At 35.6% G+C, this 25642-nt stretch overlaps 1 protein-coding gene across 4 annotated transcripts in view; it reads right to left on the reverse strand.

Annotated features, from left to right (window-relative positions):
* LOC110382943 (dual specificity tyrosine-phosphorylation-regulated kinase 2) overlaps nt 1-25642 on the reverse strand; it is a 157360-nt gene that overhangs the window by 46562 nt on the left and 85156 nt on the right. The window lies entirely within an intron of this gene.

Here is a 25642-nt window from a genome sequence, read left to right on the forward strand (position 1 = left end):
CCATTTGTTTAGGCACACACCACCCGTACAAAAACAAACACAGAAAAATCCTCAATTTGACCTACAAAAGTGAGTCAAAATTCAAAAACTACCCTTTCTAACTCGGTCAGGTGTAAACTGGTGCCTGGTGCAGCCCGTGGGAAAGGGACCCCACTCCCGGCTGTCAGGAAATTTGAATAAACAATGAGGTACATTGGTATACTCGTCGGATGCCATGCAATGCTACGTTACCGAGGAAATTCAATTTTGAGAAGGAATGGCGGAGATCGATTTAGAAATGCTCACTTCATTTTATTTGAAGGTATGGACGATCCTTTTCTGGATATGACGAGATCAAATATTGCAGGCAAAATTGCGATTTATATACAGACATGCCTTAAAATTGAGTTAAAACGTTTTTATAGTTATCGGCACGGATATCGAGCCATGACCTTCACCTGCGCAGAAGCGATTTATTGGTTGATTGCCTTATGCGTACAGTGCGCAAAGGGATCCCCACTCTTCCGCCGAGAGCCCAATATCCGTGCCGGCAAACATAACTCACTTTGTGCCTGATATCCTTGCCGATGTTGACTGAACAGCTAATAATTTCAAAACGCTTGAACCAATTTTGAAGAAACACATCTAAGAACCACCTCTGGAAAACCAGCTTACATTTAAATTAGCCCATCTGTCCCACAGACATATAACACCCCCCTTTTTGCGTCAGGTTTAGAAATGGAACGACATCGCGAAAAGAAGTGATTTCCTAAAATGAACGTTAGAAAAGTTTAGGTTTTCCTACCTATCTTACGGACAGGAAAATCACAAACCTACAGCGGCCATATTACCATAAACTATGAGGAACTGAGGAACTGGGCAGAGTCATTAAACACGCCTCTATGATCGCTTTATACGGTAGACACGTACATATTAGGAATTGCTGTGCAGTATAGCCGAAAGCCATTCGGGGTCAGGAGCCACGGCCAACCAACGGGGCCTTGAACCTTAAGAGTAGACGGCAAACTTTTAGTCGGCCAATAGTTTGGGCTCATCTACATTTACATTATAAAGAGGAAATTTTATTTTTATTTGTTAGTGATGAATAAACTCAAAAACTAGAAAACTACTAGACAGATTTTAATAATCCATACACCATTAGAAAGCTAAATTATCTGCAAGTACCTATAACAAGCTATCTATACGAGCAGTAGTTCCCGCGGGACGCGGGTGAAACCGCGTAAAATCGCGTCCTGTAAATCAGTATACGAAGAAGAATGGTAGTACGCACATTACAAAGACCAGGTATTTAGCCGGTGTCAGACAAACTAAACACTTTGATTGGAGTCAAGATTTTCTTAAAAAAAATTGCCAACTATCGTGTCAACTGTCGGCCGACTGTTTTGTCTTCAGTGTGAGGGTAAATGCCAATACAAGTTAACTGATTTATAACTTTAACAGCTACTTGATTAAATTGATTGATTGTCTATTATTTTAATTGATTGCCACTTTATACTTTGACGGTTGAAAGCTTTGGGTTTATCCTTATTAATATTGTAAATGCGAAAGTAACTCTGACTGTCTGTTTGATACTGTTTATCCGGGTGCGGGAAATAGGTCTCGTGAGACTCGAGGCGCAGATGGAACCGTGGGGAACGTAATTTTTTTTTTTTTTTCATAAGCACGAGGATACATAATTCCCTTTTTCTTCCATGTAATTTTTTAACTTCAGGACCTTCGTTCGAAATCGTTTGTTTATAGTTATTATTTTATCAGAAATAACTTCTTGGATGTGATTTTGTAGACTACTAACGCCATCTAGGTCAACTGTGACGTACTACGACGAACTGAAACTGAAGAGATCTATGAATAGAATCTCGACATTGGAGAAAATCAACTGACGTGTTATTTTTTACGATCCGTCTAATCTCTTGCAAAACCAGACCATTAGGAGTTTCGAAACATCTCTTGTAGAAAAATATTAATAACTATACGAATATAACATATTTCAAAACTTACGAGTAAAATAAATCCAAAAACAAAGCTATAAATCGGATCGGATTTATAACGACTAGTTTTTCTTTAATTATATGATTTAAACAAACATTTTATTAACAAATAAAGATTATTTTTATCAACGTTAAAGTACAAGACTTTCGGTATTGACAAATAAAACAATGCAACTATTATTGATATCTTACGAGACTTCCGAAAACACATACTTTTTATCAAATCAAAATCTGCCGAAACGATTTGTGCTACACTATCCTGGGATGGCTATGCTATTTTTTATCCTGGTACGGGTAGAAGTTCACCCAAGACACAGATAAAACCACAAGAAACAAATAGTCTAGCTACCAATATATCTCATCTAATCTAACACAGAACCAATCTAATCTTTCACACATCTCAATAACTGCAATACAATATAATTGCGCAAGCGCATAGAGATAACTACCGTATGTAATTAAAATGACAATGAAGGTCAAGGTCAGAGTTCAGTAATTAAGCCACTGGCTCACGGTTTCAATGTCACAGTCAATATTGTGAGTGCGATTAATAAAACTGTAACAGTTATATGCCCGTATCAAGTGAAGGTCTGGGCGAAACTATTGTCAAGGTCTATCCTTGGTTGCAAACATACAAACTGATAGTTATTGTTTCAAAGCTGCAACTTTGAAAAAATAGCTGAAAGTGAGTAGTGATCTTTGTGTATCGTAAGTTCATAAATAGTAAATTGGTGGGTCTACGCTGTCATTTGAACATCTTTAGCAATCGTTACAGGTGGTCAGATGCTAGATAGCTGACAACCAGCCTTCGAAGGGAAAAGGGGTTGCACGGGTAACTGGGTTGAAGAGGTCAGAGAGATAGTCGGACCTTGCAAAACACTGGTAATCAGCTGCATCCACTTGGAATGAAAGGCGGCTCTATAGTGAAGTTGGGAAAAGGCTAGGAAGATGATGATTTGCCGACTTCGGAGCTAAAAGAAAAATTTAAGAGGTACTTAAACTGTGTTTTGGAGGAAATAACAGTGTACTGTATGTCATGAAAATGAAATATATTTCAGGTTGTAAGCTCCATTTGGCTGTAATAAATCATAATTATTTACTTGTTTGTTCTTTATTGTCTCACGTTATTTTTATGATGGCAATCACTGGCAAAGGATGTGTAAAAAAAATAAGTATAAATAAAGCAAAAATAAAATTCTTCGATAGCAAAAAGTACGCCTGTATTACGCGCAATGAAAATTTTCAGTCAATTTCATTCCAATCCGAATAACTAAAAACGATGGAGAAATCATATTTAATATTTGAAAAGGTACTTAATCCGATTCCAGTGGTGTAGGATGAAATAAAACCAATACTGTTAGATTAATTAAACTCCTCGATGTAATCTAGATTCTAGATCAAACGGGGAATCGTAAATAGTGATAAAAGGCAGAATATTCAAGGCTTCTCGTCGCCAGTCTAATAGCCTAAAGGCTAGACAGATTCTTATTAAGACGAAATGGTAGGCAAGCCACTCGCGTAGGTACTTAAAGTATTGTATGGACTAGGCGTTCGAATTTACGCATTTGCACAAAGCCTTACTGGAGTATTAAACTCACATAGGTTAAAGAGAAAGAATCTTGACATTTTATTTAAAAACCCAGCAAAAATAAAAATCTACGTACATAATTAAATACAATTATTACTTACGAATTAAACCATTATTTTCAGCAATATTTTTTTGTAGTATTTATTTGGATAAAAAGTTCTATAAAGATTATTTACCTTTAGTTAGCAGCCTACTCCTACGGGGAATGGTAGCATGGTATATGATGTCACTAGTCACATTTCCTCAATTAAGATGCCGTTTATGCTATTTTTAATTACGAAAGGACTCCATAGAGCAGTTAACGACATCATTTAATGAAAACACAGAGTAAGTATATAGCTTTATGTTTTTCCGGAATTGGTTGCAGTTAATGATCTGGATTGTTTGATATCTAATATACATATGTATAGCTAGAAAACAGTGGTTATTTCGTCTATGATTTAATCATCTAATCATTTAAGACACCTACAGATGTAAAACAGGCAACCATCCCTAACTGTATTTTTTCGGCTTCCTATAAAGGAGAAAGGTTCTCAATTCGTCGAGATCTTTGTTTTTTTTTCTTCTACCTATAGTTCTGCCTAGCAACGACATGTCAGATGCAGTGTAGGTACGTATACTGTATTGTAAAGACCTGGGAAGCCATTATCTTCCATTCATAAGACTAACCTCGGTAGTGACATTGGCTTCAATTGGAAATAACGCTGCAGTGAAAAGATTTAGCCTTCATCTCGGGCTGGGATTAGGCAATTGAACTAATAGATTTGATGTAAGAATCGTGGGTGTTATATCTGGTTATTGATATGAAGATTTGTTTGACTTCATACTTTTATTATACGGCTGAAGAGAATCGTCAAAATCACGGATAAATATTTACCCCATTACTTATAAAAATCTCTAATCACCTACTAAGTAACATTTTAACTAATCACTACTTAAAGTCTTAAGTAGTGTTTAAATGTTAGTTAAGACATGCTTAAGCAACGTTTATAAGTAAGAATTTTCTTAAACAGCCCTTAAGTATTACTTATTATTTAATTCACGTTTATAAGTAAGGCTGTTAATTGCTAGAGTTGGAGTTCAATATCTCCTAGGTCTGATTTTAAAGAGAACAATTTTTACGCAACTGACTAAACAGTTGTTTATTATGTAGAAAATAAACGAAGTTATGAAAGTTTAACATTTTTTTTTACTGGTTACATATAGAAGTAAAATTCGCTCCAAAACTGTGCAAATTTTAGGACTCACAACAATATACACACATGTTTTATTAACCAACTAAAAACTGTTGAGTATAAAGAAATGCATTTAATTTCCGCAAAAAAAAACCAACAAACACAGCACTTTAGTACATAAATAAAACACATTTTCCTTAAACTCTTCCTGCAATACATTACAAAACAAGTAGGCCACGGTTATAAAACACAAAACTCCGAGAATCAATAACGCATTTTTTTCTCAATAACTTACATTACTTTTTTGTCAACATTCAACAAAAGAAATAAATTGACCAACAAAACGTTGACATCACACAATTACTTACGTGTACAAAATTGCGCTCACCAGAAAGGTAGAAAACTCATAACACGCCTAAAGCGGCTAATATAAGGCTGTAAAATTAAATGCCTTTGCGTTTTATTATTATCAACTTTCCGCCATTTTGGATTGCTAACCGTTTATGTTACGTCACTTCTCGTTTTAAAAATTGAATTTGGATGATATTAATTGTGTTATTTTTCATTTGTTGGCCGTTAATCTGAATCGGTGTTCAATTTCGATAAAAATAATTTATATTAATAGGTCCTTTCTACCAAACATGCAAGATGCATTTGTAGCATTGTAATCGGCACATATCATTGAATTTCGGTAACACATAGTTTCCGATATTATTGTGAACATAACCGATTTTGACATTTTTATCGGCAATACATATTGAGAGCAAAGTCGAGATCAAACCTGACCAAAATAAATGTATATTAAAGCTTATTTACTTTATAAAAATTAACAAGTCTCTTATAATAACGTTAAAGCGTCATAAATGGGGGATAGTCCACAATTTCCGCAACTTACATAAATTAAATGGTTTATTTAGAAAGCTAATTGGTTATCATAATAGTGAAGGTGAAATTATAATTTGCATTGATTTGCAAATTAGTGTTAATTAATTTAAACAAGTAATTACGGAACCGAATTGATCTGACAGCAATAAAGTTGATATGTTAATCTATACTAATATAATTAGAGGAAATATTTATTTTATTTGTTTGTTTGTACTTAAAAGGCTTCGAAACTACTAAGCCAATTTGAAAAAGTCTTTCGCTGTTGGTAAGCTACACTCTTCCCGGGTAGTATAGGCTATATTTGATCCCGGTACGGACAGTAGTTCCTACGGGACGCGGGTGAAACCGTGAGCGGAAGCTAGTGAGTTATATTCATAATCGCTAAATTTATATAGTCTTTGGAAAGCTAGATTATATTATTAATACTAATATGCTGAATTGATTTACTTTTGCGTTAAACATATTTTATTATGTGATATAATTCTGAATATCGATATCGATTTAATTTCAAAAGTGAATTATGTACAACCATTTATCTGTCAAATTTATTCCATAATTGTTAGCTATAGTTAATTTACGACGCATAAATTCGTATATTAATGTTTCCTTAAATAACTGTTTTATAGAAACGCATATTATGCACTACATTCATATTATATAAACTTTTCAGAATGTTAAATATTAATGTTTAATTGTATGGCTCTCTCATGTAATCCTGATGTTCGAAAAGTGATGTGTTTAATAAATAATGGAAGAAATGATTTTTGAGATTTGATTATTTTGCATTTTAGCGTCTTCTAACATCACTTTAGTACATTCTAGTTCATTTATCTAGTCTTTATCAAAATAATGCAAGAAGTAGAGTATATAATATATGTATTTCATAATCAAATTAAATTAGCCTTAATCCATCCAAAAACTTCTCACGATAAACCAAGGATCATTCATAAATACAGCATCAAGGTTGAGTATCGAGAAACACGAAACAAATTGTTTAATCTTTCGCTAAAATTTACAACAATATAAAATACGGTAATTTAAGACTCGCCCTCGACACACTGACCAAAGTACCTTCACATTTGTCGGCAAACCTTCGTTGACATCAACCAAATATTACCTGTGGACAATGAAAAGTAAACATTAATACGTATTCGATTACAAAATCACACAACATATTATTAAAAAATCCAATATGGCGCCTGCCTGTCCTCAATCTCAAAAATTACTGAACCATTTTCACCAATAAATTTAAAAAAAACATGAATACGATTTAGCTGAAAAATTCTACCACAGTGTCTGTTTGTCTTCAATCTCAAAAACTACTAAACGAATTTTCGCAAAATTTTCACAAAACACAGAATGTTTCATGAGGAAGGTTTATCTCACATAATTTATATCCGTGTGAAGCCATTGCAGGTCTCTTGTTAATAACAAAAATTGATTAGTCTGTCAATCAGAAGTGCAATTTATCAAGCGTTAAAATTCGATGGTATATCTCACCCGTTTTGGATGATGATTTATACGCTTTTCAGAAATTATATTTTTCAGCAAAACGGGAGGTGATTGACACTGACAAAAAGAGACATTAAGCCAGGCTGTGCAAGGCTTTGGGACGTAAAAATAATTAACTTGAACACCATTGTTTTTCAAGTTACTTAATGGATATTTGGATATACAATGAAGTTTTAATTGTGTTTTAACTGTAATTGTATATAGTAAGTTATCGTGTAGGTTGAGAAAGAATGTCTTTCTAACTCAGGTAGCTTGTATAGGTTTGAGTTATATCTACGTACATAATGATTTAGTACAGATCTTAATTCTGAAATTATTTTATTTTGAATGTGCTCTAAAAGCCTTATGTTATTATATGTTGATGATATCTCGAAATTAGATACTAAGATACTTGACGAAAGCTGGAACTGATTGATAGACTTAATTTTATTAAAATATACATGTAAAATAAAACGAACTTAAGTATTAATTTTATAAAAAGTAAACAATTATTTGGAATAACAAACACCTGCATGCATGGCCACGTAACTGGGTCTGTAGGCCGCTGAGATTTTTCACTGCAGTATGAATTATAATACCAACGTTAAAATAATGCAATCACATTTATTTAACGGTTTAAATTCGTCAATAAATCCGTCGCCAGGCACATTATTTTCCTAGCCATTTCCCAAGTTATGTTGGGGTCGGCTTCCAGTCTAACTGGAGGCAGCTGAGTACCAGTGTTTTACAAGGTGCGACTGCCTATCTGACGAACTCATCCCATTTACCCGGGCGACCCCTATATACACCATTGATAGAACTGGTTTTCAGACTTTCTGGCTTCTGGCTACCCGTCGTAGTCAATAAGTTACAAGTGCCCAAGATGTACAAATACAAGCCGAGACCCATCAACGTGCCTTCAAAAACTCTCGAGTAGGTACATAATCCTTCTTAGTTTAATTACGAATATTCTCATCTCATTCCAATTCTCGGAAAATATGCCCTTTTCAGTCAAGAAGAAATAACACTTGGCATATTGCTGTACGATATTAAGAGCGTGTACGTCAACCGCGCGCCATTTGGCCTAAAATGGTACTTTTCAAACCACTGTTTCTCAGTAACTACTTTTCCTATAACTATGTTATTTTTTAATAACGCAAGGTAATTTCACTGTTCATATAGTTAATTGAACATAAATTTCAATTTGTGTAGTTTATATACTTAAAACCCCTATAACGTAACAGATGTTTTATAAAATTCCCGTTCAGCGTCTATTTCGAAGCTTAAATTCATGTGAAAACAGTGGCAAATCTAATCATATTTATTTTTTTACTCATAGACGAAATCCCCATGCCTATAGTTAGTTGAAAACATTTTTTGATTTAGGTCTCTATCTTTCAGAAAAAAATATTTTAACAATGTGAAAAATTGTGATTTTCAAATGCTTTTTTTACCTATCTATCTTACTTAATTTAATATAACAATTATTTACTATAGTAATATAACTCTTTCTTTAAAACATAAACTTTATATTATAATTTAATCTCTCGTTTTTATTTTTTTATAAATTATTTAAAAACTACTATAAAACGCTGCACGCGAGTCAACTCAAACCAGACCGCCGCAAGGCTTCACAGAGTGAGGACGTGTCGCTCCGTCACATCGCGTAGGGTGAATAACCTCTGCCGTGGATACCGAGAATAGAGTACATTTCAAGCGCGACCAACAAATCTTGATACATTACTATTTTATTTAAAGCTCAATTTTGAAGCATATTTTTTTTATCGATTGAGTTGAAATTTTGTTTGAATGTTCAGTTTTAATGACAATGTATGATTCTATATCCAATATGGCGGTATACCCAAGATGGAGAAAAAAATGTTTTTAATGCATTCCTACGATATGGGTATCAAATGAAAGGGCTTGCTATGAATAACTCGAAAAAAAATGTGTCGCGAGTCTAAATCCAATATGGCGGACTCCTTAGGCTAGAAATCACTTATTGCAGATGTCTGTTACCAATCGAGCGATAATTTTTTTTTTTCATTTTGGATGTACCCAAATTTTGACTTTTGATCTCGAATAACTTTTGAAGCATATAGGATAGATAACTTAAAACTTTATTTGCAATGGTAAACCCAAGCTCTTCAACAATATTTGGCTTTCCGGCAATTGTTGTTATTTGACCACAATTTTTCGGTCTGGATGGACTGGACCATTCATATAAACAATCAATTTTTCAAATCGGTCCAGGCGTCTTTGAGAAATCGAGAAAAATCAAATTGAGAACAATCACAAAACAATCTAATTGAAACCTCCTCCTTTCTTTTTTTGAAATCGGTTAAAATACAGAAACTCTTAACATTGTCATTAATCATCAGTCGACTATTTAGTACTGTTGAAAATTGTATGTAATATACAGAAAGTCCTCAAAACCAAGGTTTTCATAGGTGCCCGATTTTTTTGCAAAAGAGTGTAAGTATTAACGACTTATTTTCATGCTTTTATATTTTAGACATCCATAGACTTACACTATTTTCCCGCTATTAACTATTTACTAAATAATATATTTTTTGTTCTACCAATTTCACTCGAAAGGATCAAAATGGTTTGTGTGACTATACGTGAAGTATGATAGGCACGCACACAGCCGCGACGCTAGTCTGCGCGGTTTTTTGCGTTGAATTACCTAAAGTTGACATCGCGCGCCGAGCGTACACGCTCTTAAATTCAATAAAAGCCGTTTATAGTTCATCTCGCTTCTTCATTTTATTGTTGCCATGCCAACAATAAAGTTCATTATGTCGGCATTTACCTATTTATATAAAGTTTATTACAGTACCGGTGTCATAAAATGGTAAATAGGTGGTTTTATTTTAATTTCGTCCAGTTTAATGACAAAATGTCAGATGAAGGTTTCCGAAATTTAACATAAAAGCTAGGGGAGTACGTCACTGAAAATCTGCGTTGGTTTTTATAATTTAATTTAAAAGAATATTTTAATTTTTGTTAAACGTGTGGGGCCTGAGCCTAATCTCTCTCCGATTGTGTCGGATTGCCGTTTCATCGGACTATGAGAGTGAGGATATGGAGAGTGCACCTGTATCTGCGCATACGCTTTTATATACTTTTATGTACCCTGGTCTCAAATCTCATTCGGAAACAGCCTAAAATCGGTTTTGTTGGACGTCATTTTTTTCTTGTCAGTATTTGGTGAAATATCAAAGCTATGAGACTTTCTTTATCGCCACATCATCTCAGTCGTCACAAATAAGAACATGTCAAAAACTTTGCTCAAATAAGCTATAAAAAACAATCTACTAAAAAAGAAAAACAAATGATATATTTGACTAATCTTAGAGCTAAACTTAAGTCATAATTCAAGGCACCATAGTCTTCGTACAAGATATGGCGTGACTGGCCGACCTTGGTTGTGGAGCCGTCGCGTCTAGGAGCACAGCAGTCAGAGCGACGCACACTACAAAGATTTAGTCGGCCGATAGTTGGTTTTCACTACATAGTATAAAACAAAGTTGCTTTTTCTGTCCACCTGTCCCTTCGTACGCTTAAATCTGCAAAACTAAGCAACCGATTTTCTTAAGGTTTTCTTTAATAGATAGAGTGATTAAAGAGGAGGGTTTATATGTATAATAACATACATTCAATAGTATGGAAATACTGTTATTCTGTGCTTAGTCGGAGCGGGTCGCTAGTTGTTCATAAATCAGTATGAAGATGAATGGAAGTACACACGTAAAAACTATTAGGTGTTTGTTCGGTATCAGACCGTCTAAAAACTTTGATTGAATTCACGATTTTCTAAAATAAAATATTATTTTTCTATCAAGGGCCGACTTAATAGTCTGCAATGTGAGGGCAGCTTAAGTATAACGATGTTAAACATATCTAGAGAAACTAATCTCCGTGTACAATATAGATGTTTGTCTTATAACTTATAACAGTTACTGTGTTACGTGAAGGCACTTGTAAAGAGATTTTTTTAAGAATGTATTCTTTTTGTTCTTGTTTTCATATCTTCTAAAGGTTGTCTGGAACATCTCGCATAGAGCTGACTTTTACGCCATAAACTTTTATTAGTTTTAATTTATCAAAGTACTATTTATAATTTGGTAAAAGGATAATTACCATCCAAAGGTTGTCTGGAAGAAATTGCTATTTAGCAATAAGACCGCCGATTGTACTGTGTTTTTGTATGTTGTAAATAATCTATCTATCTATTACTTCTTTATTTCAGAATACTTACTTTCACATTCTGTGCTTTGAGTATTACAGAAAACGTTGTCAAAATAAATAAATGGAAAATGCTATAAATGAGACCTGTATTGTTAACTGACAACGGCGCAAAGGTAACAACAATAATACCAATCTAATTTGACTGTCGCAGTATCAAGACCTTTCAGGCCACACAAAGCTTCATTTCATTACAAATCACACGTAAATATTACACAAAAAGTAATTGTATACAAGTTTGGCAAAGAAGATTATATATACCTCTATACAGCCTGAAAAATAAGACGTAATAATAAAGGTAGAAATATTGATAAAACTTCTGAAGGTACAAATGTAAATCAAAAGATAGTCGCGTCTGATCATAACAGTTCAACCTAAAGGTGTGCTGAATAACAATTGCGTCTAGAATCCAGTCTAGACTTTACACATAGGTACCCTAGATCCGTTCATTCAGGAGCGTCAGTCTGGAGCCGGATGACTAATGTCCAGGAAGTTACCACCCTTCTCCATAGATATCCGATCAATGTTGGAGTATTCCCTGAATCGGCTGGGGGAATCGGTAAGGATAACGGAGTAAGGAAATAAGAGCAGAGATGCTATAATGCAGGTAGGTCAGGTGCTTTAGGTCAAATACTTACGGTGGGCATGACCAAAACGGTCAGTTATGAATGAATTAAACAGATGTTCGAGTTCTTTAAGACATGTAACAACGATTTTTGGTATTACATAAAATGGGCGGGTCCAAAGAAGGCGTACAAATGTGGAGATAGTGACGTTTCTCGTTCCCCACACACCCGCATTTTGGCGCGCTACTTTCTTATCAGATTTTCGGTTGTGGCATCTCCGCTAGTCATTTTGTTCTCCATGCTAGGGATTCATGTTCCCCTTGATACGTGTCAAATAGAAATTGATCGAATGGAAACCCCTCTGCCATCAAGTTAGACAGACAATATTTAACGTCGTTTGATCTTCTTTGAAAGCTATTATCACTCGAATATAACATTAGGCAACATTTTTCAGGTTTCCAAAGATTACCATTAACTGAATCAAATAAAACGCCGACTACAAAGAGGGATAATCCTTAGCAGAATATAATTAATCGGTAGAAGGTTGTTCCAACAAGCTTCTGCGAATAATTAAATCGTTTTAATCCCAAAGAACCCTTTGTGAGTTTGCGTACGTTTTACATTGAACATGGCTTCTGTCTTTGAGCTCAGGAATTTGATAGTGTGTCGATCTGACAAAACGTGTTTTTTTTATGTTTTCGGTTTTTTAAATACATCCCTACTAATATTATAAATGTGAAAGTAACTCTGTCTGTTTGTCTGTCCGTCTGTCTGTTACGCTTTCACGTCTAAACCGTTGAACTGATTTTAATAAAATTTGGTACAGAGATAGAGTTGACCTTGAGAAAGAACATAAGATAGTTTATGTCCCGGACTTTTGAAGAATACTCTTGGAAATTTTGTATTGTACAGTTGTAATTTAATTGTAATAGACAGCTGTGTTTCTGGGAAGTTTGTTCTTCACCGCTTCTTCTTTCCAGCCGTAACACTGGGAAGTGAGAGGTTTTGGGGGGTGCTGTCCTTTTGTAAAATTGACGTGAAAAAGTGCTAAATACTAGCCAGTTTCAATTAAATTTTTGACTTCGACTTTGATAGTGTTTTTAGTAGCTCTGGAGTTCAACAGGTATCTGATGAAGTGAAGCGAGGAATGATCAGGTTACAAATTAGCATGACAAAGCGACCACGACAGTGCTTAAGCTTGGCTCCATTTTAGTCTGTTTACGCTACGTCATCTCATTTTGTGCAGTTTCTGAACTTGTTTAGGAACTTTGATTAATTCGTTCGATGCTTGGCTAATTTATGATGCAAACAGCCTTTTGCTAAAGAGTTCTTATAAATAAAGAACTAGCAATTTTTCTAACCCGCGTCCTGTGGGGGAACTACCGCCCGTACTCGGACAAATATATAGCCTATGTTACTCGGGAATAGTGTAGCTTTCCAACAGTGAAATAATTTTTCAAATCGGGCCAGTAGTTTCGGAGTTTTTGAGGTACAAACAAACAAACAATTTTTTCCTCTTTATTATTATATTAGTAAAGGTATACAACGTGACTCGGCCTAAGCTCGAATAAAACATTTATGAGTAAGTTGCATTACAAACACGTGGGAGGGTGTCCTCATAACAAAAACAAAGGCCCAGACATACAGACAGACAAAGGTTCGGACTGCTGGAAGTGTGCCAAGTACGTTGCGTTGCGTGAGGAATTACTCAGCCTACGCAAAACTGCTTAGTCGATCGGGGCCTTAAAATGTTACTTGATTTATTGTGTACAACTTTTTTTGTTAATTTATTACTTTTCCTGTTCTCTTTTCATTTATTTATTGAATACTTTTTGTACGCTGTGTAACGGCAGTTTCTACTTGGGCGTTTTCTACCAGTCTAGTTTTGCAGATGGAGAAATAGCAGCCTTTTTCACATTATGTGTCCTTTATAACTGTCTTCCCAAAAAGAAGGAGGTTCTAAACTCTCTTTATTTGTAGTCTGTAGCTTGGTTTAAGATATCGTGCTCCAGCGAGTAAGTTACCCATCACAGTCGAAAAAGTTAAGGCTTGTGTAAGCCAAATCAAGGTGAATTTTTCTATTAAAATTGTATTTCTATTTCTAGAAGATAAACGTCCATGTTTTTCAGTATTACAATTTTCTTTCGATTGTAGAGATAACGGTAAAATAAACTGTAGTTTAAATTGACGGCTACATGAAAATAAACCCATTGCAGTTTCAATGTCACCTTGATTATCATAATAACCCTCTATATTCAAGGTTAGTGTGTAAAATGCTTGCTAAGCAGACTTTAGTGTTTCGTAATAGTATGAATCACTTTTTCTAGCTTGAATTTCTAGACAAATTCTAGTTTATGAGACGGTTAAGTAAGTAAAGTGACTCATGGATATTCTTTCAATGGCGGTTCAACTCATTTTCACCCATATCTCAGTTCACTCGGCATTCTCACCACTTCCCGCAATTGGGTGAAAAGTAAAGTAAAATAGCCTATGGCCTTTCTCACGCTTTAGGCTGTATGTGTATCCATCAGTTGAGAAGTTTTGTCTTGAAAGAGGGACCGACAGATTCACTTTCGCATTTATAATACACTAAAAAATAGAATAGTCGTGGTGGCCTAGTGGGTAAAGAACCAACCTTTCGAGTATGAGGGTGTGGGTTCGATTCCAGGGTCAGGCAAGTACCAATGCAACTTTTCTAAGTTTGTATGTACTTTCTAAGTATACTTAGACACCAATGGCTGATAAAAAGGTGAAGGAAAACATCTTGAGGAAACCTGGACTATAAAGTCTGAAATCACCAACCCGCATTGAGCAAGCGTGGTGATTAATGCTCAATCCTTCTCCATGTGAGAGGAGGCCTGTGCCCAGCAGTGGGACGATAAAAAGGCTGTAACAACAACAAGAAATAGACACTTCAAAATCAAAATAGCAATAGAAATAACATAATTAGAGTCCATAATATAACTCTATCTGTTTAACGATCGGGGACGATTATTTTTAGCGCCCCACCCTACAATAACTTTGTCTACATTGGGGCACATAGGACCCCGTGGGAAAATTGAGAACCGCCATGGTTTTTTTTTTACCCAACCTCACCCTGGATATGGGTTGGTATATTTTTATTTGAACATTATTTATTGAACAGTCCCGTTTTAATTATTATATGAGGGCGGGGTTGTGTTTATTTTTGTTCGTGATTATAATGCGGGGTATTTGTATTTATGATCATTATGGTATATTGTGTCTGTTAATGTATAGTAGATAATATTATAAAGCTGGAGGGTTTGTTTAAATGCGCTTATCTCAGGAATTACTGGATCGATTTGAAAAAATCTTTCAGAGTTTGTGATCGAGGAAGGCTTTTTATCCGAATTCTAGGACTTGTTAAAGTATGTAAAAGTTTTGTTTAATTCGTGTCGTGTAGATTGGAATAAAATATCCCCTTTCGTTAGTTAAATAAATAAGTAGTGTCATTATCATTTAAGCCTAACACCATGAAGATAATCGTTAGTAATCCGCGAACTAAGCTCACAATATCGACTTAATACCACTAAATTCTACCAAATCCTATTAATGGTTTACACATACACTTAATTTATTAGTAAGAAACGAGATAGGCATTTGCAAGTTCGCATATGTCAGCTTGTTACTTCTTCACGCTCACACGGAGGAACCAATTTTGAAGAAATTTGCCATAGAAGAACCGTCATGCGTCGTTGCATGTTCAAATCATCAGAGGTAGCTGTCATCCCGTATTAACACAGGGTTTCTATCAACACAAAACACAGGCAAAGTCAGGTTAAGTCACAGTTATGCATAAAACATAGACATACCTAGTTTATACATTTAATGTATTAGTTTATATATACTACGGGCCCTAGTTGCCTGAAATAAAGGAATAAATAAATTAAACATATACACAACAAAACAAAAGCAGATTAAACCGTGTCGTAATCCACAATGACGTGCTATGATTTAACAGCAGTTAAAGGTTTACGACAGTTAAACAAACAGAGTTTATCTTTGATAAGAGTTCACGCGACTTTATGCCGCAGTACCAGCGTGGAATGGAACGCACGTGACTCACCTATGTAAAGCTACAAGCTACATAATATTGTTAGCCGTGTAGCCACTTTTGAGTTAAATTAGTTCTTTACTATTTATTTAAGAGTATTTTCTCTATCGTCTCTATTATCACTACAGATTAGAAAATATACATCCGAATTGAGAACCTCCATTTTGGAAAGTCGGTTAAAACTTAACTTTCAAACCATGTCCGTATTTCCGCGATAAAATTTAAAAATAAGGCACGGATTTACATGTTGCTTTTACTAATAGATACCTATAATCACAAGACTAAGGTTCCCGAATAAGGTTGAAGCACAAATATATACGTATAATATTACACATACCCCGGGTGTAGCCGGGGAGGGCGCTAGTCTACTAGACTTTATATAAAGATGTTTTCTAACACCATCATCGTCATCGTCTGTCTGAGAATGACTAATTGTAACAAAACAGTTTTTGATCAGCCGCTAATGGATTTATAATGTTCAAATTAATCAAGACCTATAAATATGTAAAAACTAAAACATGTCCATACTTCCTTTTAAAGGAAAGGAGATTTCATTAGACCATAAATTTTTTAAATGGCGGTAGTTTTTACCGTGAAAACCATAAAGAGATGCATGAAATAAAAACATCAAAGACGTCTACTAAGAACGAGAACGAATATAAACATGATATTTGATTGAAATGCATAACCACGTCCGAACAAGGAGAATTGTATGAACTTAAGGTTTAAAAAAACCCACTAAAACATCAACAAAATTTACTTTATATTTCGGTACCTACAAAATGCTAGCATCTGTCTAGCCTTTTCCCAACTATATTGGGGTCGGCTTCCAGTCTAACCAGATGCAGCTGAGTACCAGAGTTTTACGACGAGCGACTGCCTATCTGGCATCCTCAACCCAGTAACCCTGGCAATCCAAAACCCTTTGGCAAGACTGCTTGTCGAACTTACTGGCCTCTGGCTACCCGTAACGACTGCCAAAGAATGTTACTGGTATTTTCACAAAAAACTATAATACCTAAAAATTTTAATATGTAGGTAAACTTTGATATAATTTTACAACTTAAAAACTGTCAAGTTTGATGCGCAACAATAAAGTTGTGATTTATCATCGTCGCTTGCGCAGGTTTCCGCGAAGGACGGTGACTGTTGGCGGCGCAGGCTTTTATTCCTTAAACTCGCTCTTTGTTTTCTTTATTAGGTTTTTGTTTTAGGATCTTTAGGTTAGAAATGGACTTCTTAGTTTGTAGAATTAGACAGATCATAGAGGTATTTTCCTTCCGTCTTCACTCCGTCTAAGTAAAACACTGGTATTCAGTTACATCCTATTAGATTAGGAGTCGACGCCTACGTAATTAGGAAAAGGCTAGCCTTTTCATCATGTCATATTCTACCATCGTCATATGCCTACATATGCCTAGGCATATGACGATGATTGATATTTTTTTTATATATTTTCGAGTCTCACTTGTTTGTTTGATTGAATCAAGATTATTTTGACTACTTACACTGTTTTGGCTACAAATTATTAAATCTCATCCCGTGTTCCCAATACTAAAACCAAGACTTACTAAAGATAACTCCATTTGTTATGAATCATGTAAGACAAATAAATAATAAAGTTCGAAAATAACATTGTTCTCGTCCTTCGAACATTCGATACCAAAATATCGTGAAACATAAACAATGGGCTTGATTTAGCAAACACTTAGCCACATTTGGCAAGTGAGACAATCGATCCGGCTAATGTATTGATTTACAAGCTTTTACGGTAATGTTATTGAAAACAAAACGTTTAAGGTGTCAATTGTGTAAAGAAATACCGGAATAACAGACAGATTAATTATTACTGAAAAGCTTTTTCATGATTCATATAACACATACCTACACAACAAAACCGGCCAAGTGCGAGTCGGACTCGTGCACGAAGGGTTCCGTAAATTACAGTTAAATCAACCTATCTCAAAAACTATAAGAGATACTTTGATCAAACCAAAAATCGTTGAAAGAGTTAATTAGCATGCATCACCTCTATTTTTTTTAGAATTTTATACCCCGTAGTTATAAAAATAGAGGGGGGGGGACATACTTTTTACGACTTTGAGAGCTGATATCTCAAAAACCGTTCACTTTAAGAAAAATGTTTTTTAGAAAACTTTATATCATTTTAAAAGACCTTTCCATTGATACCCCACAAGGGTATGTACATCGAAAAAAAAAATTTCATCCCTCAGTTACATGTATGGGGGGCCCCACCCCCAATTCTTTTTTTTACTATTTAGTGTCATATTTTTGTAGCGGTTCATACAACACATATTCCCATCAAATTTCATCACTGTAGTACTTATAGTTTCCGAGTAAATCGGCTGTGACAGACGGACAGACGGACAGACGGACATGACGAAACTATAAGGGTTCCGTTTTTGCCATTTTGGCTACGGAACCCTAAAAACAGTCACAACATTCTTCAATAATACATATACACATATACCTTAATATACCTTCTCATAAGTCTGAAAATGTTATGCTGAAAACCGCATCAAAATCCGCTCAGCTAAACATCGAACTAGGATCCTGTTCTTGCGATTAATAAATTCTCATTACAAGACATTACATAATTTTATTTTCAATTATACAACCAAATTAACAAACTAACTCTATTTATTTCAACTCAACTTAGCAAAACAAGAAAATTCAAACAGTTGAACCATTAATTCATTAATGAACAAAACAATTCACCCTAATACTAACAGCTATTGTTCTATTTAATTAGTCCAGAAACCATTCAAGACACGACAGTTATAAATACCTATAACTTATATTACAGTTACAGTAGTTTATAGAGAAATTATATTGTAATAGTCAGAAGCCAGTAAATCTGACACCAGTCAAACCAAGGGGTATCGGGTTGCCCGGGTAACTGGGTTGAGGAGGTCAGATAGGCAGTCGCTTCTTGTAAAGCACTGGTACTCAGCTGAATCCGGTTATACTGGAAGCCGACCCCAACATAGTTGGGAAAAGGCTCGGGAGATGATGATAGAGAAATTATATCACAGTCAAAAGTTAAGAAAGAGCACACTGTAGACTAAACAGGTGATCGACAATTGACCCAAAAGATGTCAGCTTTAAAAAAATCTTGATTCCAATCAAACTTTTCAGTTGGTCTTATACCGGCTAAATACCCGATCTTTGCAATGTGCGCAATGTGCATTCATCTTCATACTGATTTAGGAGCCCAAACAATCGGCCTACTAAAAGTATGCAGCATACTCTTACAGTAGTTTATAGAGAAATTATGTAACAATCAAAAGTTATAGAGAAGGGTAGTGCTTACAAATGTTCTCACCCCTCGGTATATCGATTTTAATTTAGTAACGCCAGAACCCACCCCCAAAACACAATGCCTACTTGTTTTAAGTACTCGTTCAGTTATATTTATGGGGGAAGTCGAATTTGAAAAACATTTGTGAATGGATTCTTGTATTTTTTGTTTTGTTTCGTTCCATACAAATGTATACTTACAACTAATGTTAAGTATAAAGAATTGGATTTTTTTGTTTGTTTGTATCCCCACCCTAAACAACTGTAGCGATTTCAAAATTCTTTCATTGTTAGGAAGCCACTTTATCCCCCGGTGAGATAGGCAATTTTATTCGCATACGAAAATTTAGTTTTCATGAGATGCGGGCTTAGAAACCACGGGAAAAAGCTAGTAAGTCCTATACTTATTGTAGCTTATATATTTTGAAAAGTGTCTTTAAAGCTAAATGAAAATAAAACTTATGTAAAAATTATTAAAGTTGAAGTTAAATAAACTATTATGTATAAAACATAACGTCTGGATGTCTGGGTTCTTGACCCAATAGCGAGCACACAGATTTTATCAAAACACAGCTCTGTGAGAACTTTTAAATTGTTTAACTTTGATTAATTACATACTTAGCTTGATAATTGTTCTAAGAAAAACATGAACAGAATTGAATTTTTAATTGAATTAAATGTACCAGCATAACATTTTCAGTTAAATGCATAGACTAAAGATAAAGTGTGATGAATAGACATAATTAACAGTTTCCTTACATAATTCGTCTTCATTTTGTACAATGTGTCCACTTTCATTTGTCCAGCCTTTTTCCAACTTCGTTTTCAGACTTTCTAGCTTCTGACTACCAATTTAATACTTATATCATACCGGACGTCCACTTAGTGAAAAAAAAACACAATTGAAAATTGAAACACATACGTGTAAGTAGTTAGTTAGACATGTTACCAAGTCATGTCCCTTGAATTGCAAGTTCACTACAATTCATCATACTAACTAAATGACAAGTGAGCGAATATCATTGTGTTCAATTATTAAGGACATCCTGACGACCCTTTGTTGGCGTGATAACTGCAGACTCGATTACTAAGTGCTGAGTTACTAATCAGAGTTAATCAAATACTGCTGTAATCGGTCTCAAGATTAAGCTGCTGTGTTTGACGATTCATCATCTTGTTATCTTGTTAAAAAGTGTAAGAGAATTTAGTTGGCTTTAAAAAGACAAGTATTTGTCTTAAAACTAAATGGGCTCGAAAACCCATCCAATCTACTTGCTCATCATCATACCTTCTACTTGGAGCATACATGCCCAAGACGCTGGCAGCATTGTCACATTGAATGGCAATGCTAGTTCTCTCTCCAAAACAATAACCATCCTATCAGTCATGAGAAGCGTACACGTGCTGGTTAGATAACTTATTAAAGATACCTGAAGCCCGACGACCCGAAAGTTTTGGTCCTTAGAAGGTTCAAAAATATATATTTCTAGCAGCCGCAGCGGCAACAGCAACACAGCTCGCAGAACTTGCAAGAATATCGACACAGGTCGCGTCCCACACTTAAGACCTACCCAACTTTATGATTATTTCAATCCAATAAGGAAGTAATTTCAGTAACACATACATACCTACCTCTATATCATCAAGATTATGTAACAACCTAACACCTTGATCAAGATGATTGCACTTGTGGGCAAACAAATAAGCGCTCTGTTATTGAGACCGCAATACCCTACTATATCAATTATTCAGCATCCGATTCCCGCTCCGATTTCCTACACGAATACACTGCAAACTTTTAGTCGGCCGATAGTTTGTTTGGGCTCATAATAAAATACCAGTATGAAGATGAATGGTAGTACGCACATTACAAAGATTTGGCCAGACCGACTGAAAACTTTTATTGGAATCAAGACTCAAGACTTAAAAAAAATGCTAACCATTGGGTCAACTTTGGGCCGACTATTTAATCTGCAGTGAGCGGGTACACGAAGTGTCGATACCACAGATTTAGATTCATCTAGACAGCGCAAGGAATTAAATGTGTCGAGGGTAACATAGCGTGTTACAAGTGTTTTACAGTTAACACTCCCGATGCAATATCGTGATTTACTTCAACCACACTTGTTAATGTCAGTGGAAAATTGAAAATTTTAATTGGTGTATTGGTTTTACATCACCAAAGAGAGGTGTTTTTGACGTCTCAATTATTGTTCATGTTAAGCGATCCTCAACAAAATTTCATATTGATCACCAGTCAGTAGTCACACATATAATAGCCCTCATCTCTACCCCATCTTCGCCTTCTTTTCTGACTAACATAGTGTTCCTTGATGACAAAAAGGTTGGCGACAACTAAATAACGGTCCATCAGATAGTTCACTATAGGACATAATTGCTGTCTATAGGACATCAGATCTGTAGGATCATAGTAGCTATATCTGATACTCTCTATATATTCCAATGCGTATACGGAAATGATTTTATTGTGCGCTCAGTTCGCCGTCCTGTGCTTATCTCTCGCCCTTGCACCCCGATATCCTGTAAGCCATAAATTACTGGCAAACAAATAAATTTATAAAACACACAAAGCCAGCGTTATTGCATTCACTGACCGTTGAGGATAAGTGCATTTCCCAGCTGCTTGAGAGTCGTAAATGGAAGAGCCATGTATTTTGTTTTTATGAGACGGTAATCTCTTATTGGGCTTGTGGCTACATAACTATTCTAACCTCTTCTTCTTCTTCTTGCCCTCTTCCTAAGATATTTGGGGTCGACTCAAGTTTTCCGCTTCTATGCCTCTCTGTCACCCGTCATACTAACATTCACTCCCTTTTTACTCATGTTATCTCTAACAGTCAGACAGACAGCCCATCTTTGCTTCCGTTTTCCTCTCCATCTATCCTCTTTGTGGAGTGTAATACATCTCATATGTATATTTCATCTATATATTGTTACTAGCTTCTGCCCGCGTCCCAGATGGTGACAAAAATTATCCTATATCCTTCTCCCGTGTCTTGGCCATCTTCAGCCATTCTTGAGTTATAAAATGTGTAATTAACACGACTTTCTTTTATATATTTATATAGATTTTACACATTGCTATCAATTTATAGGAGCCGATATCAAGTTCATAAGTAACAAACTCCCTTAATCAAGTCCTTTGTTGTCTCGCCAGCAAGTTAGTAGTTACGAATACAATAAAAGGTTTGCAGACAGGACGAATTAATGAAACTGATTAAAGAAAGTCGTTTTTAGTGTGTAAGGTACTTTGTGGAATTAGGTAGTTCATTTAGGTAGCTTACTGGTCTAGTTAAGCTAGTAAAAATTTGTAGTGATTACATTTTTACAAGTGCAGGGTTTAGTTCGCCTTTGAGCTTACTTTTTCATGGCCTTCTGCACAGGTCTTTTGTGTTATTTATAAGGTAGACTATAGTCGATATGTTGACTATTTACCAATTCGCTAATCGTCATAAAGTTATAGTGTCAAAACGTTACAGATAATAGTTCGGCTAAACGATTTATGAAGTCGAGTAATTTCAACCAGATACAACATTTCCCAATAAAGTATCAAAACGTTACAGATAATAGTTCGGCTAAACGATTTATGAAGTCGAGTAATTTCAACCAGATACAACATTTCCCAATAAAGTATCGATGTTTTTGCCCTCAAACAGGCTGATCGAAATCTCCGTGTCTTAAGTCATTAAGTGCTAAGCGATTTGGAAGTAAGAGACAGTTGGTAATATCCTGTGACATCCCACCGAGATGGAAGCAAGAGATCAGTAAGCGATTGCAAGTAACGAGGGAACCGTTTAGGTATTATCGGATATTTGAAGTCAAAGAAATAATGTACTTATAGAAAAATACCCTTCTCTAACAGAACCTGACTTTTGGCCTACTGTATGGAAAAAAAGCTGCATATACAAATACATTTTTATAGTAACTCTACATCCGACAAAATTTTAGCCCCAACTTCGTCCGCGTCCTCACTGAACTTTGATAAAATAAAATTGCCTATATCCCGTCTCGGTTAGTAGTTTTAGCGAGAAAGTCATTACGTCACCATTGACACGTGCGAAAGGCGAAGATCTACATAATAAAGAAAACATAACAAAGAACAAAGATTTAATTTAGAAGGAACGTGTACAAAGAAATATATATATCCCTAAGAGCATGCACGGAGTAAGGAAAGATGAGAGGAGATGCCATAATGCAGGTAGGTCAGACGCCTTCTTGTAGGTCAAATGCATACAATGAGCATGTACTGTCAGCTGTGAAGCTACCTCTCATAAATAAATAAATTACCAAAACGATCAGTTACGAGTGAACAGGTGATGAATTCGGGTTCTATAAGACATCTGTCAACGATTTCTTGTATTACAATAAATGGACGGGTCTAAACGAGGCGTATAAGGGCGCAGACTGTTCCTCGTCCCCCGAACATTCGCATTTTGGCACTCTTCTTTCTTAGGAGATTTTCCGCTATGGCATCTCCGCTAGTCATTTTATTATCGGTGGTGTTATGGAACAAAAGCTGTTAACGTGTATTCTGCTGAAGATGTTTATTGTTTTAATGGCGTATCTAGTTTCAGGAAACTATGTCAGAGGTATCCGCTTTATTAATTAACAGCATCCTTAGCGCTGTTTTATACGATGTTAGGACGTTTTAATATTATCTTTTGTGTTGTATTATCTAGTGTCTATGGATATAGTTAGGGTGAGTTGCAATATTTAAGTAAGGCTAACTTAATTACTACCCCTTTATAAAAACGGCGATTTGACAGATGGTTTAGTTAAAAGGGTTCACCCACCCTTATGAAATATTATAATTTAAAGTATATCGATAATTTTCCATGCTTCGATGCTGAATGAAAATGTATTACCCACAATGTCGTCGAAACGAAGACTAACTTAGTCTCTGGCTAACAGAGACTCAGGACAACATAATGCAGATCACTAGGCTATACGATCACTAATTTAACTCCATCGATTTCCTCAATTTTATACACCCTACTTTTGATGTTCGCAGAACTATGTACTATTTATGGACATCACACACACACACACATTGAAGCGCTGGCAATCAGCTGTTAACAATTCGTGCAGACTCGCTTCGAGGAATGTTTGTAGCCGATCGATTGACAGTCCTGCACGCGATACTCCAAAACTATTGTAGTGTAGTGGATACATGGATTTTATGTCATGCTGTTCAGGTATGCGAGGGTATTGAGGATAATGTCCTTTTATTAGTTTTAACCCCCATGCAAAAACAGGGGTGTTATTTTGCCAGTACATAGCCCGTCTGCTTGTGATACTTTAGTTCTTAAACGGATGAACCGATGTGGTCGTAGATTTCTTTAATTAAAATCTGGTTTGCCCGCTGTGGTTCTCAAGTAAGTTTCATTAAAATCTGCTGAGCCGTTTTAAAGTTTTAGCTGTTTTCATACTGTACACATAAATGTACATTTAATGGCTCTGGTAATTAATTAGAAGGTGCTAAAGCTATGCTGCAAACATCTGAAGTATTTTCAATGAAAATATTTTATTACTGTGTTGCCATATCACTACCAATAATAAACCTCAAACCAACACAAAGAATAATGTAACCCAATCCAGTTTTCCAATAAACTTTCCACTACACAGTGGACAATTCAAAGCATATCGCGAAATATTTCAAATATTGCTCTAAGCTTGCGCAGACTGCAAACTTTTAGTCGGCCGACAATTTATTCGGGCTCATAAATCATTTGGAAATTAATGGCATTACGCACATAACAACGATCATTTATTTGGCCGGTTTTAAAACTTTCTGCCTAGCTTTTTCTCAAATATGTTGGGGTCGGGTTCCAGTCTAACCGGGTGCAGCTGAGTACTAGTAGGAGCGACTGTCTATCTGACCACCTCAATACCCAATACCCCGGTAAGACTAGTTGTCAGACTTTCTGGCTACTGACTACCCTTAACGACTGCCAATGATGTTCAAATGACAGCCCCACTGTTTTCTTAACAAAATATTTTTTTCCAACCATCGGGGCAACTGTCGGCCGACTGTTTAGTCTCCAGTGTGCAACTCTAAGCTTGCGCAGACGACCGCAAACCGCTCCGGGCTTGTGGACAGTGGGCTGTCACGCGGTAATTGGGCTATATAGTGACCGAACAAAGGCTTATGTCTGTGTATTGCGCTAGGATTTTAACTGTGGTGTTTTTGCAGTAGGATAAGTTGGATATGCTTTTGAAATTGTACAGCATTTCATAGGAATTTTTAATTAATTAAAAAGTAGTTCAGTGTGATGTCTGCT

This window comes from Helicoverpa armigera, chromosome 26 (assembly GCF_030705265.1).
Source record: "Helicoverpa armigera isolate CAAS_96S chromosome 26, ASM3070526v1, whole genome shotgun sequence".
NCBI lineage: Eukaryota > Metazoa > Arthropoda > Insecta > Lepidoptera > Noctuidae > Helicoverpa > Helicoverpa armigera.